The following is a 26,093-nucleotide window of genomic DNA, read 5'->3' on the forward strand; positions in this document are numbered from 1 at the left end:
CATCAGTCGAGCGGTTTATGAGAACTTTGCACACCCCTGGTCCTCAGCCGCCCTCCATAGAGACGGCCTGCTTGTGTCTGCCCCCTCTCACCTGGGGCTTCAAGGGAATGTTCTTCGACCATCTTAAAACTCTGATCTCAGCAAGGTGACCGCTACTCCGTGGTGTGTGATAGCGGAAGGGCAGGAATGAGCTGTACTTAACGGTATACGGTGCGTTACTCTCATTTCCCAGAGCCTGTGCACAATGCGCTGCATAGCACCAATGCGGGCACCATGCACCATGGTGCAAGGGTGCGTGAGTTGAAGCAAGTTTGTCCTGAGAAATGTTCTTCATTCTACGTTTGCTGCAGAATTCAGCAGACATAGAAAGAGGAAGGAACAGGAAACAATAAAGGTATTTCTCCAAGTAGCGCCGCAGCTGGGAGGTGCAGCATTTTAACACATTCCCAGGTCTACTTGTAAGGGTAAATCTGGGAATGCACCAACATCCATTGGTGGATGCGTTGGGAGACCTATGTTCGACCCATGGAATACCTCCCTGGGGCAGAGTAGCGCAACACAGCCATGCGCTCTGCTTTGCACTATAGACTTGCCGAGCCACGCACGGCTGTGCTCGGTGGCCTTGCAAGCCCTGGTGAATCAAAGTCAAGCATTGCGTCGCTCGTGCTCCCCATTGTGTGGCACAAGGGCGACCCGGACCTTTGATAAATATGCTCCTTAATGTAATTCAGTATTTATAAAGTGCCTTCTGCTCCATTCTAGTGTGTTGAAGCACATTTCCTGATGGGTATCATGCAGTACCATGGTGCATGCTTTGATTGTATATATGTATCATTATATATTATGTCGGTCACCGACATCTGGTGCTGCAGTCCGACTGCCACATTAAGATGCGCAGCGGTTAGAAGCAGCATGCGGATGGACTGACTGACAATTCCCGACGGACTCAAGGGGCTCGTCTGACCATCAGTCGGAAACTAATCTCCTACAATGGGGCGGTGCCTGCTCACGCACCGCTGTAGGGATTACGATGCAACTTTGAGGCAGCCTTTCAATGTGGTCCGATTGCCATTGAAAGGCTGTCTGAAAAGGACTTTTTGGGCCTCTAGCCGGGTCCCCGGCCCTATGCAGCCTCCAGTTTGAGGCCTGGGGGCCCCTGTGGTGCCCACCCAAACATCCATGCACCTTGTGCCAAGCACCATGTGGGAGGATGTTTGTTTACATGCCCTTTATCATTGCGGCTAGTGCTGCGGCCCTTTTCTGACCGGCAGCACCTGAGGCAATAAAAAAGGGCACGCTTCGGACCGCCATTCTGGCAGTCACATCCTAATGCGGCAGATGGGACCGCGGACTCCTTGTTGGATGTTTCCATTACTGCAACAATGTCGGTCAGGCATTGTAATTAGGGCCTAAAAGTGCTGGAGGGACATGTGTGCCGAGAAGCCTACAGTCACCGCCATCAAAGTTTGGGCTATGGAATATGAAGGCAGTCAATCGCATCTCTCACCTCTTTCATTCTTCACATGACAGGCTCCGCCTGCTTATTTCACCATATTATGTCATTTTTGAATCCCCCTTTCCTTGTACTGGTTTTCCATCTTTCTCCTCTTCCTGTCCCTCTTCTATGTTTTTCTCTCTTGCTCTGGGTCAGAGTCTGATAACGAAAATGAAGTGCCGGGATCTAAAATGAGTGTGGGTTACTGGGGGCGCTAGGCAAGGCTGCGCCCGCGCCCATCTCTATGCTCTCTGGGGCAGATTTACAAGCCCCTTGCGTCACTTTTGCACCGTCGTTGTGTCACTTTTGTGACGCAGCGGCAGCTTAAAAGTTGCGGCCCATTTACAACGTGACGCATCTAGGGAGATGCGTCACGTTGTGAAGCCCTGTGCCACATTAAACCTGCGTCAGGTTTAATGTATGCAGGGGGGGGCGTTCCGTCGCAGGAAGCCCCGTAAAAGTGACTCAGTGAAATCTACAAGATTTCACTGAGTCACTTTTACGTCCATGCTGCGTCAAAACCCTGCGCCTGCTTGAAGCAGGCGTATAGAAAGACGCAGCATGTTAGGCATAGGGCGCCCCTGAGCATTGCTGGAGTTGCGTCGTGCTTGTGACACGACTCCAGCAATGCGTGACTTGTCCGTCAACAGATGCGTCAAAATTTCTGACGCATCTGTCAATCCTTGCGCCATGGTGCGCCGTATTGTAAATACGGCGCATCCATGGTGACGCAAGGATTTGGAATGTTGGCGCAGGGAAAGTGACGCATCTCTACAAATGCGTCACTTTCTTGTAAATCTGCCCCTAAGTACGTAAATGAGGTGGACAGCGTGTAAGAGGAGGCGGATGCTGACGTGCACAAAATAGGCTCTCACACAGCACCGATGCTCCTATGTGCACAGGGTGCGGGATTACTATCTGGAACGCTTAATGAACTTCAAAGTCGATAATACATTTTTAGCAAAGAGATCTCAAGCTCACTCGGACTAAAACCTCTGGATGGTCGGGGAAGGGGGAGAGCGGGGAAAATGACCCACTTTGTGAGAGAGCATACGCGCGAGAAGTGCAAAACTGTTCCTATCGGATGTGGGTTTTCCCTCTCTGGCCCCTGGTGTTCCCATAGGATTGGCCACGTTTAATCTATAGGTGCAACTGCGGCTCTCTTTAGAGCTGCAAAGAGACTGGGTCATACATCGTCATTCACAACATGTTGCAGCTGTAGAAGTGTAAATGCATCCCAGCCGCTTCCCTATGGAGCGCCCTATGGGGCCACCCTATGCAGCCACCCTATGGGGCCACCCTATGGGTCCACCCTATGCAGCCACCCCATGGGCACCCTATGAATCAGGGCAGAGATTACAGTTTCAGAACTTCAGGAAGAACCCTTTCCCTCAAAGACGTTTGACTGCCCCCTGCTGGCTGCCAGCGTCAGGACCCACAGAGCATAAATGCATCACACCCGGAAGACACAGCTCAGCCCAGGGCGAATATTCACAGGGGTCACAGATGGCGCGAGACTGGAACAACATGCACAAGACAAGGGCCCCATTCACAAAAGTAATCTGAGATAAAATCCTGACCTTACGACTCCTAAATGCCTTTTGTGAATAACGAAAGTCGTAAAGTTGGGATTTTGTCTCAGATTACTTTGGGAATGGGGCCCTAGTTTGGAGTTTGTCTTCTGCTCGAGCGCCGCGACAAGAATCCCTGGCTGCTGTTTATGAATAAACTACCGAGAGAGACATAGATGACAAAACCTCCCCCAAGAGTCCAGCCGGTCCCTCACAGTTCAGCAAAAAGAGCTGCAAATAAACGTTATCAGGAAAAGGGAGCGAGAGAGGAGGACAGAGCCAGGACTGGCTGCATCAAGGTGTCTGGAGGGGCCTTACACCAGGGCCGACAGGGCTCCTTAAACAGGGTAACAAAGGTCCAGGAGAGATGCCACCCCACACAATGAAAGCAGTCAGAAAGGAGGCATGGACAAACATGTACCCACATGCCCATGTGATGGGAAGCCACCCAGTCAACTGCACGTTTTATTCTGTTCTGTTTGTTTTAAGTTGATGTTAGAAAGCGCTTCTTATGTCCCCTGTTTTTACCTTAGAAATTGGCATTTTATAAAGATGTCCTGAAGGGTTTATGGAAACGTGAGTCTGATGTCTGCTGTGCAGTCTCTGATCTGTAGGAGGAAATGACCTCACCACCTCGATGGTGATGTAGCGCTTAAAAGTTTGAAAATTGTAGGGGTGCATTATACTCACTGTTAGTTGGCACCCGCATATAATCAAATGTGTACTCAGGTATTTTGTGTGCAATGTATTACGAATTGTATAACCTATATCGATTTTAATAGAAGTGCCAGCTATGTACAAGCACATTGTAAAGGTATTAGAGAAATGTATAGAGTTTAGCCTACATGAAAAGTAATGTGGTATTAGAAATGTGTAACTTAGACTTCGTGTCTGTGGACTGTTTAGTTTGACCACACATGAAAGAAAGACGTAAATGTCAATACTGTGATTTAAACCTGCTTGTGTAACCGAAGTAGTGGCCAGAATTCGCATATATCGTTGAGGCGAAAGGCCTGGTATTTTCTTATGTTAGCCAAGGGCAATAGGCCAAAAGGGATTTATTCCAGTAGAGGTTTTAGGCTGTAGTAAATTGCAACTTAAAAGATGTGAAGAATGTCTGCTTTGCATGATCTCACCCCAGGTGCAAGGACAGTTGCTCGTTAGTAGAGAAGCTCTTTGTTCACAAATTGACTTATGTAGTAAAAGCCAGACATGGGAGTGTATTGGAATGTGCCAATCGTAACTCCTAGTGCGGATGGCGTCTGGGACTCAAGGCCAAGCGATGGACGATGGAACTGGACAGCGCTCTGTGGAAATTTACTGAAAGACGACCCCGCAGAAGAGGAGGCGCAAAGGGCGTGTTCTGAGTTTTGGGGTTCTGTATTAGGGACAGCGCCCCGAGGGTGGAGGCAGATCAGAGCAGCCCAGAGCAGAGGAAGGCTAGGCGAAGAGATAGAGGGGGCAACTTAGACCAAGCTCTCTAAGTGAAGTCTTCTTATGAAGTTTCACTCTGACACCTTTTATTCGATGAGGGTCTCAAGGGATTGCTAAGTAGGGATGTCATCTAGTGCAGAGTAGGGACAGAGATGGTATGGTTCAGTGTCCCTAGTATCGACATTTGCTTGGTGGTGTTCTACCTCATGCTTTTAGAGATTGTACTTTTAGTTATTTTTAGCCGTATGCGGATTCTCCGTAGAGTAGCTTTTGTGTTAGTGCCTATGTACTTGTTGTGCCTCATATTGAGGACTTTGTATCTGCAAATCTTCATGCTGATAATAAAAACCAGAGAGCCAAGAGATTAAGTCTCGAGTCCTTGATTATGGCAAATTGCGGACAGTAATTTTGATAATTGTGTTGTTTTCCCTCCACGCTATTGGGCAAGTAAAAAGGTCCATCTGACCAGAGTGGGTTCCAGTAGATGATTGGGAGATACTAAAATGGGCCGGAGCAGTTGGTAGCAAACGAGGATGGTTTCTTTCTGATAGCGAGGGAAGATTAGATAGGGATAAGTGACCCTTGAGGCCCAAGAGACGATAAGTGATGCTGAATCATCAGATGGCGAGCAGCAGACGGCAGCAGATGAGCATCGACGGCGAGTAGCGGTGCGGCAGAAAGCAGCAGTTCCAGGAGTGAGTATGAACATAATGAGATGTTGTAGATTGCGGTGTTGATGTGTTGTGTGATGTCTTGCGGAGTTGTTGTGTATGTCGTGTGAATGTGAGATCAGGCTGTGAGCGCGCGCAGCCCGGGAATTGTGGTGTAGAAGATACCTGAGATAGATTTTGTTGACCACCCAAAGGAGATCGTGAGGTACCATCGATCACCTGGACCGAGATAGGGGGAGCGAATGCGTGTGTGTATGGCAACTTAACGCTGGTCGTGGGTTGTGGTGTGCAGATCGGAGTGTTAGTAACCTATCAGAGGCGATTTGTCTGGCCGGACGGGGGCAGACGGGCGCCAATCGAGGTCAACAAGGTCGAGAGACTGTGGACGAACAGTCAGAGGCTGTGGACGGACAGCCAGAGAAGTAACTTAATCGGTTATTTCAGTGTATGAATGGGACGTGAGTAAGCGTGAAACGAGTTTGGAGAAGGGAACTGCTGCGAACGAAGGAAGGTGACGTCAGAGAGTGTCGCGCTGTGATAGGCCGGTTGGTGTGAGTCGCGCTGTTATTGGAGGATTGGAGAACCAGAAGTAAATAGAGCGCGAGATCGAATTTGCTCATCATGAAGTGCCTTAGGGCTTTGCGAGAGTTGTGTAGAGGCGATAAGCATGTGGTTGTTCGTGGGGGAGAAGAAGCCCCTCCCGAGGATACCCCGGCACATTATATGGCACAGAATGTGGGGTTACATACTATAGTTTGGATCGAGAATTGGCACAAGGTTACACAAGGTGAAGGGGAATTAGCTTTCCCGAGGTACGGCTCATTTAGACTAGCAGTGCTGTACCAACTGAAGACGGTGATGGGGTCCTTAAAACCCTTGCCAAGACCAGCACAGTTTGAAGCATTACATGCGTGGATTAGAGCAGCGCATGATAAGGAAAAGGGAAGAAGTCAGGAGAGAATGAGGAAGTCGATTAGGGCATTTCAGGACGCCAAGTGGGACGCAGCGGAGAAAAGATGGAGAGTGCAGACAATTGAGGAAGCGAAACTGTATCCCGCGCTAATGGAGGAGACGGGGATAAGGCATGGGAAAGCACAGGAAGAGGATAGTGATTCTGATGATGGGGTATTGCAAAGATTGCTAGACGAGAGACCACCCCCTTATAATCCAGACGAAGTGGACGATAGGTGGGGTGATAGGGGAGACTCTAGGAGGGTAACAATCCAGCCTGAGACCCGAGTGGAAGGGTTGGTCTCGTTTGAGACAGCGAGTTCACAGGGTCAGTCGGAGACCAGTGGAAGGATTGGAAGAGAGATGAGGTTACCGGATGCCTTGAGGGTACCGGTCACCATTGGACCGATTGTGTCGATATACAGTCCGGAATCAGAGGAAATAGAGAGGTCAGAACGAGTGGCAGAAAGAACGAGGAGAGAAAGTGGGGAAAGTGAGTTGGAAGGGGCAACGGCCCGACCTCCAAGCCCTGTACAATGGAGTACACCATTAGCAGCGGTGTCAGACACATCTAGGGGCGAAGAGGACGAGAGACCGGTGAGGCCGAGGACTCTGATGGAGTCGAGATCAGATTTAGGGTCATGGGTACCGCCAAAGAAGCAAATGAGCTGGAATATGGGCCGAGCGGGGACAACCCCAGTTGCCTTTACGAGCCATTCTGCTCCCATAGAACCACCAGAAGAAAGGAGAGAGCAGGAGCCGGAATGCGAGTATGATGAGGGACGTGGAGCAAGTTGTCAGGTGTTGAAAGGGGCCTTGAAGGCAGGAATGATAGATGTAGTAAGACTTAAAGCAGAGGCGGATGAAATAATATATGGGAACCTACCTCTTGAGAGAGTAGTGACATATACTCCAGATGAATTGCTTTTTGTAGCAAAAGATGTGACTCGTAAAGCACGAGCGGCACATGAGAAACTGGCGGGTTTGGCTAGAGAATATGGGGTGGATCTATCCAAGACTAGAGCATTACAAGGGAACCATAGGATGCATTGTACCGAGCGGGAATTGGAAGAGAAAAGAGTTGTTGGTCTAAGGTCACATACTAAGGAACTGATTGTAGCTATGAGAATATGGTTGATGCTTGACAAATGGCAAGAGAAATGGGCTAGGAAAAAGAATTCTAGGGGAGCGAAAGGAGGGAGCTCTGAAGGAGATTTGCAGGAGGTAAAGATCCTTCCCTTGAGAGAGGTGGCGAATGGAGGATATGTGCATGTACCATGGAGCAGGGGGGATTTGGCATCATTTACGAATGATTTTCCCAGGCTCAGGGAGAAGCCTGCAGAGTGGTACAAGCAAGTTGAGCGTTTCGTTAAGATTTCGAAGGTGTTTTGGATAGATCTGAACACCTTATTTGATATCGTGGTTCCGGGAGATCTGTGGAACGCATGTAAAATTGCTGTTGATTGGCCGGACTATGAGCCTGATAGGAACATGGTTACGAATGGTCCGTCGCCCGTGGTAATGAGGCTGTACGATAAGGTAATTACCTGGTTGAAATCGAAGGTTTCGCCCCAAGACATTGATTGGGTGAAGATAGATAGGACGGTGCAGGAGCCAAAGGAGACAGTACATGAATTTTATGAGAGACTTTTGAAGGCTTTTAAGCAGTACAGTGGTTTAGATGAGCTGGAAACGAAGGACATGGGACAGTTCGTGTCTAAGTTCGTGCTGGGTTTGAAGCCCGAGGTCAGTCTTATGATACAGCAGCATTTGATCTGTTGGCAGAATAAGCCCGTAGATGAGATCTTGCGGTATGCCAGGTACTGCACGGATGAGATTGAGTCTAAGCACAAGAAGATGAAGGATAACCTATTGCTCATTCAGATGCAAGCTGCTCAGGGACCGCCGAATGGGGGTCCGGTGGTGCGGAGACAGGGAAACTATCAGACAGGGAATCAGAACGCGCAGGGTCAGGGAAGGCCGAGGCCCGTTGACCCTAGGACAGGCATAGATGTAGCGATCTTGAAGAAGACGACTGCTTGTCACCAGTGTCACCAGGTGGGACATTGGAGGCGCGAGTGTCCCTTGAACCCCTATAATCAACCGCAGATGGAGGGAGGAATGGGTCAGGTCCCTGGGGCGGAGCAGGTACAGACGGTGACTGTACCGAGAATGATGCAAGGGGGGACCGGCGTCTCGCAGGTGCAGGTTCCCCAGCCACCCAGGATGCAGAACATACAGCAGGGAGCTCGGACTTATTTGCAGATGCCCATGTTCGAAGTGGGAGAGGAGAGGGATGCAGATTTGCTGGCGCAGCTAAGTTTAGGTCAGGATGATGATTGCATACTTAGGGCTATTCTAGAGGTAGATCAGAGAGGACCCTTTGTGGAAGCAGAACTCGATGGACACCCTACTACCTTTTTGGTAGATACGGGGGCTACCAGGTCAACTATAAGATCAGCAGTAATTCCGGGGGTAGCCCTTTCGGGGGAATGCATACAAGTGGTTGGAGTGGCGAACAAGAGGCTAGTGAGCCCCTTAACGGAACCGATTCCAGTCAGGATAGGAAACTTTAGGGATCGACATCAGTTCGTGGTGTGCGATTCTAGTCCCGTTTGTCTGTTGGGAAGAGATTTATTGTGTAAGCTCAATTGCACAATCTACTGTACCCCGAAAGGAGTAGAGGTACAGACAAGGGATGATGACGCGACCTTTAAGGTTGCAAATCAGCGGGTGTGCGTGGAAATGTACCCGGCTTTGACAGTGGAGGAGCTTCCACAGGATTTGAGGGAGTCTGTATCGACCGATGTGTGGGATCTAAGCGGAGAGGAGATCGGCTTAGTCAGGGGAGTGGAACCAGTGAAAATACAGGTTAAGCCGAACGCGGAATTCCCGAGAACACCTCAGTATAAACTGTCGCCTGAAACAATTGCAGGGATTAAACCTGTGATCGAGTCTATGATTAGGCAGGGAATTCTGGTGGAGATCATGGGTAGTCCATGTAATTCACCCATTATGGGACTGCAGAAACCAAGTGGGAAGTTCAGGATAGTGCAAGACCTGCGGAAAATAAACGACATAGTTGTTCCATGTTGTCCAGTGGTACCGAATCCATCTGTGATACTGTTCCAGATCCCATGCGAAGCTGGATGGTTCACAGTGATTGACTTGTGTCAGGCATTCTTTTCGATTCCCCTACATGAAGAGAGTAGATTTCTTTTTGCATTTAGGCTAGAGAATCGTATATTAACATGGTGTCGTATCCCACAGGGGTATACGGAGAGCCCGTCGATTTTTAATCAGCTCCTAAAGAAGAATCTTGAAAGTCTTGTGTTGCCGAAAAACTCTGTTTTGGTACAATACATTGACGACCTGCTTGTCGCATCAGAGACAGAAGACGCTTGCAGGGTCGATACCATTGCGTTGTTGAATTTCCTGGGAGAGAACGGTCACAAGGTGTCTCCAAACAAGCTGCAATACTGTTTACCTGAGGTACAGTATTTGGGGCACAGAATTGAGAAGGGTAAAAGGAAAGTGTCTCCAGATCGCATTGATGCGATTCTGAGGATGCCAGTTCCCTCGACGCAGAGGGAAGTTAGAATGTTTTTGGGAATGGTGGGCTATTGCCGCCAGTGGATCCCAAACTTTTCCTTTGAAGCGAAGCCTTTACAGCGGCTGACGCGAAAGGATGTAAGTGATCCGGTACCATGGGACGACGACTGTTTGAAATCATTTCTGAGGCTGAGAGAAGCCTTATGTAGCGCTCCTGCGTTGGGAATGCCGGATTACAACAAGGCATTTGCATTATTCTGCTGCGAAAGAGAAGGTTGCGCATTAGCAGTGTTAACCCAGAATCATGGAGGTGTCCGTAGACCAGTTGCTTATTTCTCAGCTACTTTAGATCCAGTAGCTTCTGCGTTGCCCGGATGTCTCAGATCCGTTGCGGCAACAGGTGTCAGCATCGAGAGATGTGAGAGCATTGTGATGGGGCATCCTCTTACTGTACATGTGCCACACTCTGTTGAATTGTTGATGACTAGGACTAAAACACAGCACCTCACGAATAATAGGCTGACTCGTTATGAGCAAGTTATCCTTGCAGCCGATAATGTGACATTGAAGAGGTGTGCTGTTTTAAATCCTGCTACATTGTTACCTGTTCCAATTATAGATGATAATGAAGATTGTGAGGACCATGATTGTCTTGACGTTACGGAACTATGCACCAAACCGAGGCCTGACATTGTCGATGAACCACTCCCAGTGTCAGATGAGATTTTCTTTGTGGACGGTTCATGTTTAAGAGACAGTGTCGGTCGATTGAGAGCAGCGTTTGCTGTATGCACCATCACGGGTGTGGTTGAAGCCTCTTGTTTAGAAGGAGTACACTCCGCGCAGGTGGCTGAGCTCATTGCCTTGACTCGTGCCTGTTTGGCAGCCGAGAAGATCCGTGTAACTATTTATACGGACAGCCAGTATGGGTTTGGTGTGGTTCATGACTTCGGACAGCTATGGTCCCAGAGAGGGTTTATGACGTCTTCAGGTTCACCCATAAGAAATGGTGAACATGTACGGAAACTGTTAAAAGCATTGCAAGGTCCTGATGAAATTGCTGTTGTTAAATGTGCTGCACACACAAAGGGGAACGATTTTGTTTCGTTGGGAAATAACTATGCTGATGAAGTAGCCCGATTTTGTGCAGAACAGGGATGCAACTTTACTGAGACCTACATGGAAGCAAATGGGGAGGAAGTGGTGTATGGTCAGATGTTGGCTATGGCAGACTCATGGGAGGAACTGAAACAGCTTCAGGAAGGGGTCTTGGAACAGGAACGTGACAGCTGGATACGAGCGGGATGTGAGAAGGGAGATGTGGATATATGGGTTTCGAATGATGGACGAGCGGTGTTGCCGGAAAGTTTGTTGAATCCCATGGCGAGGTTGATACATGGTGCTGTACATCTGGGTAGGGATGCCATGATGAGAGTGTTTCGTCAGACTTGGTACAATCCGAAGTTTCGTGCAGTGGCTGAAACTGTGTGCCAGAGGTGTGTCACTTGTCAACAGATGAATGTAGGGAAAAGAACTGCTGTGACGTTGAGCCACATAGGGAGGTCTGGGGGACCTTTCAATAGGATGCAGTTGGATTTTGTCGAAATGCCGAAGTGTAATGGGTTGAGGTACATATTAGTGATAGTATGTGTCTTTTCCAGGTGGGTGGAGGCGTACCCTACACGCAGATGTGACACACTCACAGTAGCGAAACTCTTATTGAGAGAACTCATTCCAAGGTACGGGTTCCCGACGTCCTTTGAATCGGACAGAGGAACTCATTTCCACAGCGAAGTTATGAAGTTGCTTTGTGCTGCTTTGAATATAGATCAGAAGTTACACTGTAGCTATAGACCTGAAGCTTCAGGGATAGTGGAGCAGGTGAATGGGACTCTGAAGGCTCGGATGGCGAAAGTGTGTTCGTCTACGTCTCTGAAATGGCCTGATGCATTACCTTTGGTCCTTATGAGCCTCCGAAGTGTGCCTGATAGAAGGACTGGGTTGTCACCCCATGAAATCCTCATGGGAAGAGCGATGCGTTTGCCTGCAATACCTGCCACTGCCCTGGTAAATATCACTGATGATATGATCCTGGACTATTGTAAAGGCCTTGCTGACGTGGTCCGTTCTGTGTCTCAGCAGGTGCAGACAGCAACGGTTCCAGCTGCGAGTGACCGGTGCCACGACTTGGACCCAGGCGATTGGGTCCTAGTCCGAAAGCACGTGAGGAAGAGTTGTTTGGATGCTAGGTGGCGCGGCCCTTTCCAAGTGATTCTTGTCACGAACACAGCCGTCAAGTGTGAAGGTTTACCGAACTGGGTGCATGCTTCTCATACCCGTAGAGTTCCAGCACCCTTGGAAGATACAGCCCCTCTCGAGAACCAAGATCCCAGAGAGCCGACAGAGCCTCCTGAGAGGGCCAGTCAAGCTGTAAGGGTTGCTGAAGCGGCTGATGGTGCACTGAATCGAGCTGGGGAAGAACGTGAAAGAAGTACTGACCCAGAAACCGGCGAAGGAGCAAGAGGTGCAGTGGGTAGCACAGAATCAAGTTCGGCCGAAGAAGAGGAGGTCAGTGCACAGGGTATCGAAGAGAAGATCGGAGGTGCTACCGAAGCAGAAAGGGTTTGGCCCGCCAGACAGAACCGGGTAAACCTGAGGTTGGCTCCAGACACAGACCTTGCACCAGTTTCGGAAGAACCAGAAGAAGAATCAGGAGACGAGGAGAATCCTCAAGGTGGTGTGAGAAGGTCCAAGAGAACTAGAGTGCCAAGTCGGAAGTACGCTTCACCCGAGTGGGCATATCAAGTGACTGATGCCAGGGTTACCGAGCACGGGAAGGTTGAGGTCGATGACATTGGTCAACAGTGTCCCGCTCCAGAGGGTGGAAGTGTTGCTGAAGGTTCCGGGATTGGAGATCGAAGGAATTTTGACGATTCATATTCCGAGTCCGCCATTCCTAAGTGTCATTCGAGGTATGATCTTGGACAATTTGGAGTTCCCGACGTTCACGACTGTGCCAGACCCACAAGAACTGATCATTCTTAAGCTCGAAATATTGCAGGGAGTCTTGGAACTGTTGGGACCAGCGCTTATGTTAGATTGATTTGAGAAGGTTGCAAGCAGAGAAGAAGATAACCTAGATCCGAGCGGAAGAAGAACAAAATTAGGGATTTTTCCGTTATAGAACGAAGAAAAGTTAGGGAGGTTTGCCTAAGTTCACGAAAGAGACATTAATGAGAAGAAGACATACCCTTTCAGAGACTGTATTGGACACTGAGTACATTCCGAAGATGGCAGATCCTGCAAACCCACATCGTAGGGCTAAACTGATAATAGGCACATTGATAGGAGTTGTGGTAGTCACCATATTTGCGGTAGTGATAAGTTCATACATGGTGGCTCACAGGCAAGAGGGGAAGGTTCAGGGAGCACCCACACCTATTACCCCAGGGCAGAGAGGTGACAGTATCAGAGAACAGGAAATATCGAAGTTGAGGGAAGATCGCAGACTCCACAGGGATTTGTCGAAGGGTGATTTCAAGCTTAACGCGTATGCAAGGTTGCTGTATGAGTATGTTGATGCGATAGATGTGAAGGATTGCTATGTGTGCATGCAGTTGCCTGCTTCAGTGGATGAGGGTATCAAGTATCATCATCTCCCATTGACATATGGGATTTCTTGTAGTTTATTACTCAGTTTATTTTATGACAGGAGACAGTTCGAGTATTTCTTTTCAAATTTTGACACGGTACTTCCTGAAGTTCCAGCAATCAAGCATTTGAACAAATATGATTCTAGCAAGAAAGAGGACAGACTCCTGAAGTATTTTAGACCGACTATGAAGTTGGATACGGCGCATGCTCACAGGAATAACCTGACATGTGCGTTATCTGAGATAGAGAAGAAATTCATAGACCAGGTAGAGGACAGATACAGACAGTTGACCCAGACACGACACACCGGAGATAGTCCAGTAGATTGGACAGACGAGGAGAGGGCTCACAGATCCAAGGGAAGTTATGGACCAATAGCGTTAGATGAGGTACAGAGAGGGAATTTGTGTATTGGACGGCCTCAATCCGATACGGATAAGGTCGCAGTAGGACATAGCACTTGTTCTCAGACCTTTACAGTGGAAGCTTCTGCTAAGAATTTTATGGTAGGTCCAGTAGAGGTAATTCCGACAGTATATTATGTATGTGGGAAGAATGCTTATGTCAGGCTACCTGCGAATTGGTATGGCATATGCTATTTGGCTATTATATTCCCGAAGATCTATCACACCGAGGACTTGGAGTTGTTAGAGACGAAGCGACAGTCTAGGAAACGTAGGGCTACGAATGCCGGTGCAGTGATTGGGGACATATACGGAGCAATGATACCTAGTATGGGTGTGGTGTTGAATGATGTGAAGATTAGGAGGTTGGCGACTGTGGTTGATGAGTTGTCTATAAACACGGCGAGATCTTTGTTGTTGGTGGCTGGAGAGATGTTGTCGATACGGAATATGGTTATGCAGAATCGCCTTGCTTTAGATGTATTACTAGCCAAAGAAGGCGGAGTCTGCAAATTATTGAAGGTTCAGGAATGCTGCACATATATTCCAGACAACACGAAGGAGATAGGGAAGTACATAGATAACATCACGACTATTCACAAGGAGATTATGGATTTGACGGAGGAGAATGTGTGGGAGAAGATTGGATTAGGATTTGGAAGAGTGGGAACTTGGTTTGCAAATTTGGGAAGAGGATTTCTGGGATCAGTGTTGAAGCCGATTATCATTGCTGTGGTTTCCGTGATTTGTTTGTGGGGATGCGTGAAGGCATGGAAGTGGTATCAAGGAGGCAAGGTTGAAAGGGCTCTTAAGGCAAACGAGAAAAGGATGGCGAAGCTCCAGGAGCAGCAATATGAGAGTCTTAAGAGACTGGAGGGAGTTCGACATGGCAAAGTTATGACTAGCGCGGTCTAAATCAGTTCTAAAGAAGAGAAATGTAATGGTGTGATGACGGATGTCATCAAAGGGGGGAACTGATGTAGCGCTTAAAAGTTTGAAAATTGTAGGGGTGCATTATACTCACTGTTAGTTGGCACCCGCATATAATCAAATGTGTACTCAGGTATTTTGTGTGCAATGTATTACGAATTGTATAACCTATATCGATTTTAATAGAAGTGCCAGCTATGTACAAGCACATTGTAAAGGTATTAGAGAAATGTATAGAGTTTAGCCTGAAAAGTAATGTGGTATTAGAAATGTGTAACTTAGACTTCGTGTCTGTGGACTGTTTAGTTTGACCACACATGAAAGAAAGACGTAAATGTCAATACTGTGATTTAAACCTGCTTGTGTAACCGAAGTAGTGGCCAGAATTCGCATATATCGTTGAGGCGAAAGGCCTGGTATTTTCTTATGTTAGCCAAGGGCAATAGGCCAAAAGGGATTTATTCCAGTAGAGGTTTTAGGCTGTAGTAAATTGCAACTTAAAAGATGTGAAGAATGTCTGCTTTGCATGATCTCACCCCAGGTGCAAGGACAGTTGCTCGTTAGTAGTTAGTAGTAGTTAGTAGTAGTTAGTAGAGAAGCTCTTTGTTCACAAATTGACTTATGTAGTAAAAGCCAGACATGGGAGTGTATTGGAATGTGCCAATCGTAACTCCTAGTGCGGATGGCGTCTGGGACTCAAGGCCAAGCGATGGACGATGGAACTGGACAGCGCTCTGTGGAAATTTACTGAAAGACGACCCCGCAGAAGAGGAGGCGCAAAGGGCGTGTTCTGAGTTTTGGGGTTCTGTATTAGGGACAGCGCCCCGAGGGTGGAGGCAGATCAGAGCAGCCCAGAGCAGAGGAAGGCTAGGCGAAGAGATAGAGGGGGCAACTTAGACCAAGCTCTCTAAGTGAAGTCTTCTTATGAAGTTTCACTCTGACACCTTTTATTCGATGAGGGTCTCAAGGGATTGCTAAGTAGGGATGTCATCTAGTGCAGAGTAGGGACAGAGATGGTATGGTTCAGTGTCCCTAGTATCGACATTTGCTTGGTGGTGTTCTACCTCATGCTTTTAGAGATTGTACTTTTAGTTATTTTTAGCCGTATGCGGATTCTCCGTAGAGTAGCTTTTGTGTTAGTGCCTATGTACTTGTTGTGCCTCGTATTGAGGACTTTGTATCTGCAAATCTTCATGCTGATAATAAAAACCAGAGAGCCAAGAGATTAAGTCTCGAGTCCTTGATTATGGCAAATTGCGGACAGTAATTTTGATAATTGTGTTGTTTTCCCTCCACGCTATTGGTCAAGTAAAAAGGTCCATCTGACCAGAGTGGGTTCCAGTAGATGATTGGGAGATACTAAAATGGGCCGGAGCAATGGCATGACTCAGAGAACGACAAACAGCGCCGCTGCACTGAGGGTGTGATCTGGGGCAGACGCGCAGTGGCTGCTGCTGGCTGTAGTATTTTGTAGGAGACATTAGGTCGCACTTGTTGGCACTTGAACGCCCAGTTTGTACCACAGGACATAGTGCCAATATCGGCAACACTCACCACCCCGCCCCTTCTACAGCAATGCTAGAGAAATAACCAGACACGACACCTTTTGTGTGGAAAGAAATATTGCTGTAGGTTTATTAGCATTACAACAATGCCAAGATTGGTGGGTTAGCTTACGGGTGATCCTCAGGCAGCAGCCCCTCGCCACCTGCCACCTGATGAGCCAAATTATACCGGGGCCTTGCCCAACGGTCGCACTTGTTGGCACTTGAACGCGCAGTGTGTACCACAGGACACTCTCTACGCATCTTTGTGCACATGTGTACACTTCTGGGAAGGACTACTTTGCACGTTTCTTTTTATCTACTGTGTTCTTATATCAAAGATATGGTAACTAGACATAATATCGAAAAAAAAATATCGAGTAGCCAGAATATCGAGTTTTAAATATCGAATGGACAGAATATCGACTTGCAAAAATATAGTGGTGAAGAATATCGAAAAACAGGTAAGAAATATCGATTGCAATAATATAGAAGTAAGTAATATCGACAGTCATAATATAGTTGTTAAAAATATCGAATTTTTTATAGTGTTTTAAGTGTTAGTATATGTGTTAAAAGTATGTATTATTATTGGAATGTATGTTAGAATATTTTTAAATTATTGAATTTTATGTTTTTTTATTTTTTTGTAATTTAATTCCGTAGCGGGTTGTGGGTTTATAGGGGAGTAGGGTGGGAAGTAATTTAATTATAGTACATTAAATAATAATTTATAGGAATTATTAATAATTTTTAATTTAATTTTGCGTTTTACTTCTGTAGCGGGTTGTGGGTTTATAGGGGAATAGGGTGGGAAGTAATTTAATTATAGATTATTAAATAATAATTTATAGGAATTATTAATTATTTTTAATTTAATTTTGCGTTTTACTTCTGTAGCGGGTAGTGGGTTTATAGGGGAATAGGGTGGGAAGTAATTTAATTGTTATTAGTTAATTATTAATTGGTATTGTAAATTAATTGGTTGTTGATTAATTATTAATTGGTAAATAATTAGTATTAATTGGTAATTAATTTGTATTAATTGTTTAATTGATAATTATGTTAATTGTATTCATTTAATATTTGTAGCGGGCAGTGTGTTTATAGGGGAATATGGTGGCAAGTAATATAATTGTAAACAAATAATTATTTAATTTATTTGTGTATATTGTTAATTAATATATCTTTAATTTAATTTTGCATTTTACTTCTGTAGCGGGTTGTGGGTTTATAGGGGAATAGGGTGGGAAGTAATTTAATTGTTATTAGTTAATTATTAATTGGTATTGCAAATTAATTGGTTGTTGATTAATTATTAATTGGTAAATAATTAGTATTAATTGGTAATTAATTAGTATTAATAGGTAAATTGATAATTATGTTAATTGTATTCAATTAATATTTGTAGCGGGTATTGTGTTTATACGTGAATATGGTGGGAAGTAATATAATTGGAAAAAAATAATTATTTAAATAATTTGTGTATATCCTTAATTAATATATTATAAATTAATTATTAATTGGTATTATTTGCATTTATTAATGTTTGTTATTGAAAAACAATTGTTTGTTAATTAATTATTAATTGTTAATTAATTAAACAAAAATGTATTGGTATTAATAAATAATCAATTCTTGTGTGATTGGTAATTAATTGTAATACTTGTTTTTGTATTAATAATTAATTAATTTAAAAATTAAAATACATTTATTATTTTCTCTACTATTGCACTTACTTGAGTGGGAATAGTAATTTTTACCCCTACGCTATCCAACGCTTTCCCTACTGTTGCAGTCACTGGAGTGGGAATAGTAAATTTGACACTCCCGCTATCCAACGCTTTCCCTACTGTTGCACTCTCTGGAGTGGGAATAGTAATTTTTACCCCTACGCTATCCAACGCTTTCCCTACTGTTGCACTCACTGGAGTGGGAATAGTAAATGTTACCCTCCCGCTATCCAACGCTTTCCCTACTGTTGCACTCTCTGGAGTGGGAATAGTAATTTTTACCCCTACGCTATCCAACGCTTTCCCTACTGTTGCACTCACTGGAGTGGGAATAGTAAATGTTACCCTCCCGCTATCCAACGCTTTCCCTACTGTTGCACTCTCTGGAGTGGGAATAGTAATTTTTACCCTCCCGCTATCCAACGCTCTCCCTACTGTTGCACTCTCTGGAGTGGGAATAGTCATTTTTACCCCTACGCTATCCAACGCTTTTCCTACTGTTGCACTCACTGGAGTGGGAATAGTAAATGTTACCCTCCGCTATCCAACGCTTTTCCTACTGTTGCACTCTCTGGAGTGGGAATAGTAATTTTTACCCCTACGCTATCCAACGCTTTCCCTACTGTTGCACTCACTGGAGTGGGAATAGTAAATGTTACCCTCCCGCTATCCAACGCTTTCCCTACTGTTGCACTCTCTGGAGTGGGAATAGTAATTTTTACCCCTACGCTATCCAATGTTTTCCCTATTATTGCACTCTCTGGAGTGGGAATAGTAATTTTTACCCTCCCGCTATCCAACGCTTTCCCTACTGTTGCACTCTCTGGAGTGGGAATAGTAATTTTTACCCTCCCGCTATCCAACGCTTTCCCTACTGTTGCACTCTCTGGAGTGGGAATAGTAATTTTTACCCCTACGCTATCCAACGCTTTCCCTACTGTTGCACTCACTGGAGTGGGAATAGTAAATGTTACCCTCCCGCTATCCAATGCTTTCCCTACTGTTGCACTCTCTGGAGTGGGAATAGTAATTTTTACCCTCCCGCTATCCAACGCTTTCCCTATTGTTGCATTCTCTGGAGTGGGAATAGTAATTTTTACCCTCCCGCTATGCAACGCTTTCCCTACTATTGCACTTACTGGAGTGGTAATAGTAAATTTTACGCGCCCGCTATCCTACACAGAAAATATTGAATATTTTTAATTAATATCACGTTAAGATATATGTATTAAATTTTTTTTTTTACTTACTTTAATTATTCATTAAGTTTACTGTTATTTAAGTATTTTTAAGTATGTGTCAGTTAATTATATGTATTATTTAATTAATTTAACATTACTTTTAAAACATTTAAAAAATTCGATATTTTGACTAACTATATTATTTACAACGATATTTTGGATTCGATATTTTTGTAATTTCCTGTTTGGAGATAGGACTTCGATATTTTGGCATTCTATATTTTGGCATCGATATTTTTGTAAGTCTATATTTTTGTAGTCGATATTATGTCAGTGATCCCAAAGATATATATATTCTTATCTTGTACATTTTATGCTCTTTTATGGATCTAAAAAAATCTGAATAAAAATTGTATGATTTGATTTGAGCGCGTGTGAACACCCCCCCTCCCCCGCCCCGCCCCCCATCAACGTTCCTGCCCTCTCCCTATAACGCAGCCTCGCATGCAAGGTGGCTGGCAGCACTGCATGGTTTCTTCATAAACATGCCCCCGCCTGTCCTTCTCCCAGGTTGTTCTGCCAGCCCCTCTTAGGGTTGGGGTCACAGACACCTTCCTTCATGAGGCCTGTGCAGAGAAGCCGCCGGGGCCCCACTCAGGCGGACTCCTCGCTATCAGGAGCGGAGGTCGGTGACGAGGGTGGTGAGAGCAGATCTCTGCTGGGGGGTCTGTATTACAGCCCTCCCCTAAGCATGCATGAGAATGGCATGTCAGAGTTGAACTCCTAAGGGTGGGTGATGGCACCTGCATGGACTGACTGCATGGAGTGGCTGCATGGAGTGGCTGCATGGAGTGGCTGCATGGAGTGGCTGCATGGAGTGGCTGCATGGAGTGACTGCATGGAGTGGCTGCATGGAGTGACTGCATGGAGTGGCTGCATGGAGTGGCTGCATGGAGTGACTGCATGGAGTGACTGCATGGAGTGGCTGCATGGAGTGGCTGCATGGAGTGACTGCATGGAGTGGCTGCATGGAGTGACTGCATGGAGTGGCTGCATGGAGTGGCTGCATGGAGTGACTGCATGGAGTGACTGCATGGAGTGGCTGCATGGAGTGGCTGCATGGAGTGACTGCATGGAGTGGCTGCATGGAGTGGCTGCATGGAGTGACTGCATGGAGTGGCTGCATGGAGTGGCTGCATGGAGCGGCTGCATGGAGTGGCTGCATGGAGCGGCTGCATGGAGTGGCTGCATGGAGTGACTGCATGGAGAGGCTGCATGGAGTGACTGCATGGAGTGGCTGCATGGAGTGGCTGCATGGAGTGACTGCATGGAGTGACTGCATGGAGTGGCTGCATGGAGTGGCTGCATGGAGTGACTGCATGGAGTGGCTGCATGGAGTGGCTGCATGGAGTGACTGCATGGAGTGACTGCATGGAGTGGCTGCATGGAGTGACTGCATGGAGTGACTGCATGGAGTGACTGCATGGAGTGGCTGCATGGAGTGGCTGCATGGAGTGGCTGCATGGAGTGACTGCATGGAGTGGCTGCATGGAGTGGCTGCATGGAGTGACTGCATGGAGTGGCTGCATGGAGTGGCTGCATGGAGTGACTGCATGGAGTGACTGCATGGAGTGGCTGCATGGAGTGACTGCATGGAGTGACTGCATGGAGTGGCTGCATGGAGTGACTGCATGGAGTGGCTGCATGGAGTGACTGCATGGAGTGGCTGCATGGAGTGGCTGCATGGAGTGACTGCATGGAGTGGCTGCATGGAGTGGCTGCATGGAGTGGCTGCATGGAGTGACTGCATGGAGTGACTTCATGGAGTGGCTGCATGGAGTGGCAGCATGGAGTGACTGCATGGAGTGGCTGCATGGAGTGGCTGCATGGAGTGGCTGCATGGAGTGACTGCATGGAGTGGCTGCATGGAGTGGCTGCATGGAGTGACTGCATGGAGTGGCTGCATGGAGTGGCTGCATGGAGTGACTGCATGGAGTGGCTGCATGGAGTGGCTGCATGGAGTGGCTGCATGGAGTGACTGCATGAAGGAGCTCCTGATGCCAGCCGTGGTCTTGAGCGCTTGTTTCTCAAAGGACAAACATGGAGGATTGTATAACTTTAGGTCACCTCCAGCAATGCGTGCATGGTGTCTTGGATTCAACCAGAAGGATGGTTTTTAAAATGTTGAACATATTTATGAAACATTTGCAGTTATTACTAAAACAAAATATGCATTTCCTGTTGGGCTAAGCCTATATAAACAGACACATCACAATCTACGGATGCTTATAAGGCACATCTCTCGGTACTTACTGTTTGTGTTTCCGTCTGGAGCTGCTCCTTCTGCCTGGGACCCCCTGTAGGCGAGAAAGAGACACGTGATTCACAGAAGACAGCGAGAGGGTAATCTAGAGTCACAGGGAGTCCAGATGTGTTCTAACAGCAGTGCCAGGCAGAGGGCTGCCCCGGTGCCAGACACAGACAGGCAGACACCACGTGGCAGATATTCTAAAGTCAGAGGCAGGGAGAGAGGTTTCTTCCCTTCGTGAGAGGCACAAAGAGGTTCTATCGTCAGAGAGAGGCAGAGGCGTGCTCTATCCTCAGAGAGAGGGGCAGAGAGAGGTTCTATCCTCAGAGAGAGGCAGAGATGTGCTCTATCCTCAGAGAGAGGGGCAGAGAGAAGTTCTATCCTCAGAGAGAGGGGCAGAGAGAGGTTCTATCCTCAGAGAGAGGCAGAGACGTGCTCTATCCTCAGAGAGAGGGGCAGAGAGAGGTTCTATCCTCAGAGAGAGGCAGAGATGTGCTCTATCCTCAGAGAGAGGGGCAGAGAGAGGTTCTATCCTCAGAGCGAGGGGCAGAGAGAGGTTCTATTCTCAGAGAGAGGCAAAGAGAGGTTCTATCCTCAGAGAGAGGGGCAGAGAGAAGTTCTATCCTCAGAGAGAGGGGCAGAGAGAGGTTGTATCCTCAGAGAGAGGCAGAGAGAGGTTCTATCCTCAGGGAGAAGCAGAGACGTGCTCTATCCTCAGAGAGAGGGGCAGAGAGAGGTTCTATCCTCAGAGAGAGGCAGAGACGTGCTCTATCCTCAGAGAGAAGCAGAGACGTGCTCTATCCTCAGAGAGAGGTTCTATCCTCAGGGAGAAGCAGAGACGTGCTCTATCCTCAGAGAGAGGGGCAGAGAGAGGTTCTATCCTCAGAGAGAAGCGGAGACGTGCTCTATCCTCAGAGAGAGGGGCAGAGAGAGGTTCTATCCTCAGAGAGAAGCTGAGACGTGCTCTATCCTCAGAGAGCGGGGCAGAGAGAGGTTCTATCCTCAGAGAGAGGGGCAGAGAGAAGTTCTATCCTCAGAGAGAGGCAGAGACGTGCTCTATCCTCAGAGAGAGGGGCAGAGAGAGGTTCTATCCTCAGAGAGAGGGGCAGAGAGAGGTTCTATCCTCAGAGAGAGGCAGAGATGTGCTCTATCCTCAGAGAGAGGGGCAGAGAGAGGTTCTATCCTCAGAGAGAGGGGCAGAGAGAGGTTCTATCCTCAGAGAGAGGCAGAGACGTGCTCTATCCTCAGAGAGAGGGGCAGAGAGAGGTTCTATCCTCAGAGAGAGGCAGAGATGTGCTCTATCCTCAGAGAGAGGGGCAGAGAGAGGTTCTATCCTCAGAGCGAGGGGCAGAGAGAGGTTCTATTCTCAGAGAGAGGCAAAGAGAGGTTCTATCCTCAGAGAGAGGGGCAGAGAGAAGTTCTATCCTCAGAGAGAGGGGCAGAGAGAGGTTCTATCCTCAGAGAGAGGCAGAGAGAGGTTCTATCCTCAGGGAGAAGCAGAGACGTGCTCTATCCTCAGAGAGAGGGGCAGAGAGAGGTTCTATCCTCAGAGAGAGGCAGAGACGTGCTCTATCCTCAGAGAGAAGCAGAGATGTGCTCTATCCTCAGAGAGAGGTTCTATCTTCAGGGTGAAGCAGAGACGTGCTCTATCCTCAGAGAGAGGGGCAGAGAGAGGTTCTATCCTCAGAGAGAAGCGGAGACGTGCTCTATCCTCAGAGAGAGGGGCAGAGAGAGGTTCTATCCTCAGAGAGAAGCTGAGACGTGCTCTATCCTCAGAGAGAGGGGCAGAGAGAGGTTCTATCCTCAGAGAGAGGGGCAGAGAGAAGTTCTATCCTCAGAGAGAGGCAGAGACGTGCTCTATCCTCAGAGAGAGGGGCAGAGAGAGGTTCTATCCTCAGAGAGAGGGGCAGAGAGAGGTTCTATCCTCAGAGAGAGGCAGAGACGTGCTCTATCCTCAGAGAGAAGCAGAGACGTGCTCTATCCTCAGAGAGAGGGGCAGAGAGAGGTTCTATCCACAGAGAGAAGCGGAGACGTGCTCTATCCTCAGAGAGAGGGGCAGAGAGAGGTTCTATCCTCAGAGAGAAGCTGAGACCTGCTCTATCCTCTGAGAGAGGGGCAGAGAGAGGTTCTATCCTCAGAGAGAGGCAGAGACGTGCTCTATCCTCAGAGAGAAGCAGAGACGTGCTCTATCCTCAGAGAGAGGGGCAGAGAGAAGTTCTATCCTCAGAGAGAGTGGCAGAGAGAAGTTCTATCCTCAGAGAGAGGCAGAGACGTGCTCTATCCTCAGAGAGAGGGGCAGAGAGAGGTTCTATCCTCAGAGAGAGGCAGAGACGTGCTCTATCCTCAGAGAGAAGCAGAGACGTGCTCTATCCTCAGAGAGAAGCAGAGACGTGCTCTATCCTCAGAGAGAAGCAGAGAAGTGCTCTATCCTCAGAGAGAAGCAGAGACGTGCTCTATCCTCAGAGAGAGGGGCAGAGAGAGGTTCTATCCTCAGAGAGAGGGGCAGAGAGAAGTTCTATCCTCAGAGAGAGGCAGAGACGTGCTCTATCCTCAGAGAGAGGGGCAGAGAGAGGTTCTATCCTCAGAGAGAGGGGCAGAGAGAGGTTCTATCCTCAGAGAGAGGCAGAGACGTGCTCTATGCTCAGAGAGAAGCAGAGACGTGCTCTATCCTCTGAGAGAGGGGCAGAGAGAGGTTCTATCCTCAGAGAGAGGCAGAGATGTGCTCTATCCTCAGAGAGAGGGGCAGAGAGAGGTTCTATCCTCAGAGAGAGGGGCAGAGAGAGGTTCTATCCTCAGAGAGAGGCAGAGACGTGCTCTATCCTCAGAGAGAGGGGCAGAGAGAGGTTCTATCCTCAGAGAGAGGCAGAGATGTGCTCTATCCTCAGAGAGAGGGGCAGAGAGAGGTTCTATCCTCAGAGCGAGGGGCAGAGAGAGGTTCTATTCTCAGAGAGAGGCAAAGAGAGGTTCTATCCTCAGAGAGAGGGGCAGAGAGAAGTTCTATCCTCAGAGAGAGGCAGAGACGTGCTCTATCCTCAGAGAGAGGTTCTATCCTCAGGGAGAAGCAGAGACGTGCTCTATCCTCAGAGAGAGGGGCAGAGAGAGGTTCTATCCTCAGAGAGAAGCGGAGACGTGCTCTATCCTCAGAGAGAGGGGCAGAGAGAGGTTCTATCCTCAGAGAGAAGCTGAGACGTGCTCTATCCTCAGAGAGCGGGGCAGAGAGAGGTTCTATCCTCAGAGAGAGGGGCAGAGAGAAGTTATATCCTCAGAGAGAGGCAGAGACGTGCTCTATCCTCAGAGAGAGGGGCAGAGAGAGGTTCTATCCTCAGAGAGAAGCTGAGACGTGCTCTATCCTCAGAGAGCGGGGCAGAGAGAGGTTCTATCCTCAGAGAGAAGCAGAGACGTGCTCTATCCTCAGAGAGAGGCAGAGACGTTCTCTATCCTCAGAGAGAGGCAGTGATGTGCTCTATATTCAGAGAGAGGGGCAGAGAGAGGTTCTATCCTCAGAGAGAGGCAGAGATGTGCTCTATCCTCAGAGAGAGGGGCAGAGAGAAGTTCTATCCTCAGAGAGAGTGGCAGAGAGAAGTTCTATCCTCAGAGAGAGGCAGAGACGTGCTCTATCCTCAGAGAGAGGGGCAGAGAGAGGTTCTATCCTCAGAGAGAGGCAGAGACGTGCTCTATCCTCAGAGAGAAGCAGAGACGTGCTCTATCCTCAGAGAGAAGCAGAGACGTGCTCTATCCTCAGAGAGAAGCAGAGAAGTGCTCTATCCTCAGAGAGAAGCAGAGACGTGCTCTATCCTCAGAGAGAGGGGCAGAGAGAGGTTCTATCCTCAGAGAGAGGGGCAGAGAGAAGTTCTATCCTCAGAGAGAGGCAGAGACGTGCTCTATCCTCAGAGAGAGGGGCAGAGAGAGGTTCTATTCTCAGAGAGAGGGGCAGAGAGAGGTTCTATCCTCAGAGAGAGGCAGAGACGTGCTCTATGCTCAGAGAGAAGCAGAGACGTGCTCTATCCTCTGAGAGAGGGGCAGAGAGAGGTTCTATCCTCAGAGAGAGGCAGAGATGTGCTCTATCCTCAGAGAGAGGGGCAGAGAGAGGTTCTATCCTCAGAGAGAGGGGCAGAGAGAGGTTCTATCCTCAGAGAGAGGCAGAGACGTGCTCTATCCTCAGAGAGAGGGGCAGAGAGAGGTTCTATCCTCAGAGAGAGGCAGAGATGTGCTCTATCCTCAGAGAGAGGGGCAGAGAGAGGTTCTATCCTCAGAGCGAGGGGCAGAGAGAGGTTCTATTCTCAGAGAGAGGCAAAGAGAGGTTCTATCCTCAGAGAGAGGGGCAGAGAGAAGTTCTATCCTCAGAGAGAGGCAGAGACGTGCTCTATCCTCAGAGAGAGGTTCTATCCTCAGGGAGAAGCAGAGACGTGCTCTATCCTCAGAGAGAGGGGCAGAGAGAGGTTCTATCCTCAGAGAGAAGCGGAGACGTGCTCTATCCTCAGAGAGAGGGGCAGAGAGAGGTTCTATCCTCAGAGAGAAGCTGAGACGTGCTCTATCCTCAGAGAGCGGGGCAGAGAGAGGTTCTATCCTCAGAGAGAGGGGCAGAGAGAAGTTATATCCTCAGAGAGAGGCAGAGACGTGCTCTATCCTCAGAGAGAGGGGCAGAGAGAGGTTCTATCCTCAGAG

At 47.8% G+C, this 26,093-nt stretch overlaps 1 protein-coding gene across 1 annotated transcript in view; it reads right to left on the bottom strand.

Moving 5' to 3' along the window:
* LOC146863607 (uncharacterized) overlaps positions 1–26,093 on the bottom strand; it is a 442,187-nt gene that overhangs the window by 404,137 nt on the left and 11,957 nt on the right. The window contains exon 2 of the mRNA XM_085627628.1: positions 21,434–21,477. The gene's annotated coding sequence lies outside the window, so the exon portion shown is untranslated. The remainder of the gene's footprint in view (positions 1–21,433; positions 21,478–26,093) is intronic.

This window comes from Triturus cristatus, chromosome 2_1 (genome assembly GCF_964204655.1).
Source record: "Triturus cristatus chromosome 2_1, aTriCri1.1, whole genome shotgun sequence".
Taxonomy (NCBI): Eukaryota; Metazoa; Chordata; class Amphibia; order Caudata; family Salamandridae; genus Triturus; species Triturus cristatus.